The sequence below is a fragment of the Stegodyphus dumicola genome, chromosome X1 (genome assembly GCF_044657685.1).
Source record: "Stegodyphus dumicola isolate Sdum_Otavi_A_Nest chromosome X1, ASM4465768v1".
Lineage (NCBI taxonomy): Eukaryota > Metazoa > Arthropoda > Arachnida > Araneae > Eresidae > Stegodyphus > Stegodyphus dumicola.
In genome coordinates, this window is record NC_140780.1 from 9,976,121 (window position 1) to 9,983,383 (window position 7,263).

General features: G+C 36.3%; 1 protein-coding gene across 3 annotated transcripts in view; it reads right to left on the bottom strand.

Moving 5' to 3' along the window:
* The window catches only part of LOC118181971 (fasciclin-1-like), a 330,859-nt gene extending 330,503 nt beyond the window's left edge, over positions 1–356 (bottom strand). The window contains exon 1 of one of the 3 annotated variants that reach the window (XM_085808714.1): positions 127–356. The gene's annotated coding sequence lies outside the window, so the exon portion shown is untranslated. The remainder of the gene's footprint in view (positions 1–126) is intronic. The other 2 variants (XM_085808713.1, XM_085808715.1) reach the window with 2 other exon arrangements.
* Positions 357–7,263: the final 6,907 nt, after the last annotated feature.

The window sequence follows — 7,263 nt, forward strand, 5'->3', positions numbered from 1 at the left end:
CAAAATACTGAGCAATGTGCAATTTCTCACTATCATATGCAACGAAACAAAATTGTTCAAAATTCCTATAAAGTTTATGTAAATCAATTTATTATATAAAATAAGGAAGCAGAACCGAATACATACCGAATCGCTTCGAGTTGAACCAACATGCACAGCTTTTAATCTAAGTAACTTCAAATAAGAAAGCAGCAAACGTAAGCAATCCGATCCGGTTAGGCTTAAGTACCTTCCAGCGGAAGATGATTGTAGCACTCCCAATAATCGTTATAAATGCACAATACACCACTTAAACAGCTGCGGATCACATTTTAATTTAAAATATAATGCACAATTTCAGAAATACTATGCAATTACCAAGAAATAACGACAACTTTAAGAGCTCAAAGAATCACACACAGCAGCCATAGTGCTGGGCATGCGCAGAACCAAACATTAATGCGGTAATCGAATATCCAATGAGCCACCAGCGGCCGAGCGGTAAAGCCGCCTAACGCTGGTAGTTCTGTTCGAGGTTCAAATCCCGCTAACGGGTTGAGTGAATGGGCTGTTCCGTGGTTTTCCCAGTGCGTAACGTGTATACTAGCGTCTACATCCCAAAACGGCAGTCTATGAGAGAGGCGATTCTATTATTTTCATCGGGGAGTAGGGAAGTTAGAATGGTTTTCTGAGGAATGACAACGGCAGTGCACGATGTTTGCTTACATTAGGAAGTTCAGAAAATTGAAAAGGTGGATTGCCTTAGTTTCTGCAGTTACTTTCAGGGAAATATTAGGCAGATTTTTTGGTTTGCTGATAGAGGGCAAATAGATAATTTACCTTTATAAATCCGCGTTTATCTGTTTAAACTTCAGAATATTTAAGATGAAGTGAATATATTTAACACAACGGAACGCAAGCTTAAGACTTTTAAATCTTTTAAAAAAACAATACATCGATAATTAAAAATATTATTTATAGTTCATTATTAAAAACTTTTTATAAATGCATAGTTATCATATAATTAACAATTCATCCATGCATTATCTCATTATTTATTATAATTAGAAGAGAAGATATTTTTTACAGTAATGTTTAAAAATTTGCTGTTGTCTTTTAAAAGATTTATAAGTCTTAAGATTGTGTTCCATTGTGTTAAATATATTCGCTTCATCTTAAATCTTCTGAAGTTTAAATAGATAAACGCAGATTATAAAGGTAAATTGTCTATTTGCCCTCTGTCAAGAAACCGAAAAAAAATGCCTATTTCTCTGTAAGTAACCGTAGAAACTAAGACAATCCACCTTAGGAATTTTTTGAACTTCCTAATGTAAGCAAACATATAGCCAACTGCCGTTGCATTCCTCAGAAAACCATTCTAACTCCCCTACTCCCCGATGGAAATAATAGAATCGCCTCTCTCATAGGCTGCCGTTTTGGGATGTAGACGCTAGTTAACGTGTATAAAAGCCAGTTAACCTTAGAAAGCCCTCCACAAAGGAATCACTCCTCTTAGGGGAATAGCGCTTGAGGCTTTGCCGCAGTTAAAGAAACCAAGCCAAAACCTCCACGAAAGCAAATCTTCCCTCAGCAGATAACCGTATACGTTTCTAGCATCTTAAACTTCTGTTGAAAACTATTCAGAGAGTAGTAATCTACGATATTAGAAGGAATCATCTCTAGTTATAAAGTTGCCAGTTACGGATATCAAAGCTTTTGACTCCCCTGTCAAACTGAATGCTGAACTACGTCTGTAAAAAGATTCCACGTCACTCTTTTTGAAATACAAAAAACAAGTTAGAATAAGCCTGTTAAAGAAATAAAAGTTTAAAATTACTGAATTATGGCAAAGTATACGGACCTCCAAAAGTTAAAGAACAGCATGTTTTTCTAAGCTCAGCACTACAAATGTGTCAGTAACATTTAAATTCGCAGTTTATGTGTATAATAGTAAGTTTAAGAAAATATATGCAAAAACAATAGCTACCACTTTTATTTTATAGATATGAGTACTTATATAAGAGTTGGAGAAAAAAATGCAAACACTAAGTTTTGCTCACGAGTGTTGATCTTAGTTTCTTTTTTCCCAATGGCAGATTGTGAACAGTTACAATGTAACACAGTCCATTAATCTTTACAAAGCCAGATGTGGCTGTCTCTTTATCATGGAGGCCCCTGATAGGTGGGCCACCATCGCCTCCTATGAAGGGACAGCCAGTTATAACCATGTCTTCTCCGGGATTCGAACCCAGACCCTTCGATATCGTAGTCAGGCTTCCCCAACCACTATACCGTCTGAGCGGCGTGTTGATCTTAGTTGTTATCAGCAGTTTCGTTGACAATGTCCATGAGAGTCTATCAGTGTCCAGGAGAACTTGTTTGCCCGATTGTTTGAGGTGGTAGGCGATCGGACGGATGGAAATGGGGACGTCACAAGCTGATGCTGCTATACATCTCAATGTCTCACGTATTGTGGTCCACCGACTATGAAATCAGTTTAAATCCAATGTTTCTGTGTCTAGAAGACATGTTCTAGGCCAGTGATGGCGAACCTATGGCACGCGTGCCACAGTCAGCACGCAGAGCCTCATCAGCCGGCATTTCCTTAATCAATAGTCACAATAAAATGATTCTATGTAATTTAAATAAGTGTTTTAGTCTGTTCTTGAACATTTCACTTACTTACGGCTTACTTTTCCTTACTTACTTACGGCACTTTGACACCAACCGCAAGCTTGTTGCCGAACTTGAATGAAGCTCAACGGAAGGTGTTTATTGAAGGGAAATGAGGAATTATAATTACCAGAAAGTTGGTTTGGGCAATTATCTTTCTAAAACAAACCATCTAACAACGGCCAGCTTTCAAATTTCACTGTGCCTGGCGAAGCATGGTAAACCGCTTTCCGATGGAGATTTAATCAAAGAGGTTTTGGACATGTCGCCCCCCCAAGAAAAAGGCTTGGAGGTCCCAAAAAGGTTCGCCACCACTGTTCTAGGCAGACCAAGAATTAAACACCCTCAGGAGACCGTTATTTAGCTCTTTCAGCTCTACGGCTCATCACTGTGCCTCAGCTCATTGCATATCATGTAGTGGCAACAGGAACACGGATCTCAGTTACTACAGTTGGCAGATGCTTGCACAATACAGGTCTGAATGCAAAACGATCAGTTGTTTGTGTCCCTTTGACTTGAGGACACAGCGGTGCTCGTTTATGTTGGGCAAGAGAGCATGTGTCCTGGACCGGTCAACAATGGACGTCTCTTCTCTTCACAGACAAGTTCAGGTTTAGAATGGAGAGGGACTGAGGTAGCCAACTGATTTGAAGGAAATAACGCACTGTATACAACAAATCCCATATTGTGGAAAGACGCAGTTACAGAAATGATAGAATAATGGTTTGGGAAGGGATCTCTCTCGCTGTTCCATGGAGGAACAGCGACCAGTGTGCGATATCGAGACGAGATATTTGATCAGTATGTCCGTCCATATGCCACTGCTATTGGTCCTGGATTTCTTCTGATGGAAGACAAGGCGTGACGGCACCGAGCTCGGTTTGCTGAAGAATATACTGATGGTTATGGGTATGGAGCGAATGGAAAGGCTAGCTCGATCCTCAGACCTGAATTTGATACAGCATCTTTGGGGCTACCTTGGAAGGCAGGTTGCTGCTTTAAGTCCTCCTCCAAGCTGGTTAGATGAGCTTGAACAAGGATTACTCTGTGTCCGTTTGTCACTTTTCATTTTATTTACCGACAATTTAATTGACAGCATAGAACGTCACTACTCTCATCGTATTGCAGCTAAGTGTGCACATATTCATTATTAGAGCACATTTTTGCAATGTTGCATCCACATTTTATCTCAAAATATTGTGATGTACTTTTCTTCAAGGCCGGATTTCTCTGTATGTAGTTCATGTTTGCGTTGAATTTTAGAAACATTATATGTCGCATTCATTAAAGAACAGTTTAGTGAACATAACCTCTAAATTTCTTGTTTCTATGTTACATCATTCTCAAATAAGACATAAAAACATTCTGTTCCTTAACGGTTGGAGAAATGTGTATATGATGGCTAGCTGCCTAAGTAGAGAGATGCCCACGTGGAGGACTTTCTATAGGTAACTGGATCGTTCTCACGTAACACATGGAGAATACCCGAAATCCAAATATAACTATAAAATCGACCTTGATTAAAATTCAGGTCAAACTACCAATATTCAGCGGCCACCGGTGAAGCCAAATACACTGTTGCGTGCGTATAGGTTCGTAACAGATTGAATGCACAAGTCCGATAATAGGTTAATAAAAATTTATTCTTATCAAAAGAAATAAATCAGAACACTTGAATTTTCCTGAGAGATAATCGTACAAGTGTTCACAATATCACGCAGTATAATCAGCAGTTACAGTTGAAAGTACTATAAACGTTAAAACACTATGCAATGTAAAGCGTTATCTAGAAAGCTAATTCACACATTTCAATTCACGTGGAACTAAACAAATCGTAATAACAGTAACTGAGCAACTAAGCTGAGACGCTCTCTATCTCTCTGGCTTTTATAGCTTTCAGAAATTGCTAGCAATTTCAGCTTCTCGAGATTTCTGGAAAGCAAAAAAGAGTGGAATTACGGTTACAGTTAACATAGTAGTCAATTACATTTACTCAAATTAAATACAAATTAGCGAGATAAACTTTTATTCAATGTTAAATGAACGTGCTCCTGTATTTTTACTGTTCCGACATACCTTTCTGTCAAAATTTGTCTCGCGCTGCATTGCTCGGGGAAATACAACAATTTTAATTATAATTCTACTAAAATTAGCTATTTAAATATTCGTAAGAATACTTTATAATACTCACGCTGTTAAACCAGAAATCAGAAATTATGTTAACAATCTCATTATGAACTTTATTTAAAAGACATTTTTTTCTATTTTTCTCCAGGGCACAAACGATAAAATTATGACAATTTTTGTTATTAAACGAAAATATGAGCGAGAAATCTTTTAAAAATCAAAGTTAAGAACTGTAAATCAAAGTCGGAACAAGTCACTTTTCCACATTAATTTGTTACCAATAGACAGTTTGTGTACAAAATTTGAACCCGACAGCTTATTACGAAATAGGTTGTAGAGACATTAGGTTATTTTTGGAAGGAGCAAAATGAAAAATTAGCAACCGCCTTAAGCCGAGAATCGAACCAATCGCTAAATCCTGGGAGGGGAGAAATCATCATCAACCACTTTTTTTTAGTTCGGGCGCCACTGTAGAGATATTTGGTTATTTTTGGAAGACGAAAAATTAGCAACCGCCTTCGCCGGGAATCGAACCGCGGACCTCTGGAATACCGGCCCAGTGTGAAAACCACTACACCAGGAAGGTGGGAGAAAAAAATCAATATAGGACGGAATTCCGACTATAGTGAAACTAAAAAAAAAAAAAAAAAAAAAAAAAAAACTAAACTAAACTAAATAAAAGCTTCTTTCATTTACGTGAAACTAACTGCAAACCAAATTTAATTTTACACGATTATGAGGTTTTTTATGTTGTCAGAAATACGTGAAAAAAAATGGTAATTCCTGTCATAAGTGTTGCCAGTTCCTGCATAATAAATGATTCTCATTTTTAATAAATTAAACTTGAGAGTCGTAGAAACTGCCTCACAAACCCATAAATACTTCAAAATCCACAATTTGACATTCCTTAATATGATAGAAAATCCTAACATCTGACTCCAGAACTTTTTTAATGATTTCTTTTTCTTAGCAAAGGAGGAGGAGGAAGAAGAGAGATGAAAGTTTTAAGATTTTGACGCGTATTAAATATTTCTTTACAAATATATGAAGAAAAAAAAACAATTTTTTTATTCAACTTCGAGACATCCGGAAAGGTGTTAGAAGCGAGGATAAATTGCCGTCAGCAGTTTTTGACGTATGCTAAGAAATGATGGAAAAGCCTGGATTATAATTCTGGACAGAACATTTCCTTTCACTATATTTTCGAACTGAAAGGAAGTGAATATTGTGACATTATAAAAAGATTTTTGTTCTTTAAAATTATGCTGTGAAGAAATTTCAATTCGGTAAAGAGGATGGCGGTTTATTTTAGATATATATATATTTTCAAATTAAAAATTAATAGAACAATCCCGCCAATGCTTTTTTCGTACCGCTTATTAACTTAGTAAAGCAATTTAAAATAATGCCACCCAAAAGGTTAGCGTCGCTGACTGCCAGACAAGTGAGCATAAGCCAACGAAATCAGCATTTAAATTAATTGGAAAAAAAAAATAAATTCTGAAAGCTTTCATAGTTTACACTACGCCCAAAGAGGTTTTTTTTTTAACGATTTGTGTGTTACCTTTATTTATTAAATATCATGTTCTTCGCGCTTAAACCATAAAATTCAATTCAATGGCAATATCCCAGAACAATTTTAAAATGATCATATCTTCGGAATTTCTGATACACAGTCTCGCGCGCTGGAGATAAAAATGGTTTTACTTATTTTTTTTCGTACATTGTTGCCATTGCTCACTTGGAAAGCGTGGAGTTTGTTAATCATAACGTCGTTAAAGTGTTACAAAATATGAAATGGATGATAAAACAAATTTCAAATTAGGTCTTCCAGATAACCATGCTCGGATGGAGACATATGATATTCAAAATTGGATGGCTCGAGGTACCGTCGTATTATCACAATGCGAGAAACCTACATACATTTAGGCAGATTCTTCCTTATCTAATTTCTTTAAATATAATACAGGGCGATAATATTTGGTGGCAACTGTTTGAAAAGTGTTTCAGACTTTTAAAGGTTTCGACGCAAAATGCCAAAACGAAACTAATAGACATTTGGGCTAGTAATAATACAAAAAATAATTGAAAATAAATGCAGAAAACCATATTTTTAAACCTTTTACTTATGTTCTAAATCTAATTGATATCGTTATTTATATGCAGCTATTTGTATTACGTTATATACATACTGCATATTATAGACAAAAAATAAAGGGAGTTGATGAAGAAAACTATTGCTTTTTAAGGGGCCGATGGGGGAAAAAATTGAAAATCCCTGCTCTTGTAGTTTTTATGTTTACCGTACTCAATGCGACTCGTATTTACTCACGCATTTTCGCCGCCTTTCCTTTTACTCGCCCATTTTTCCGCATTTTACATCACGAAAACAGGAAGCGAATAATATGCGGCGTATATTATTTCTTAAGAGACTGCTCAATTCATAAAACAGATTATATAAAGCAAACGTAAAGATAAATTAAT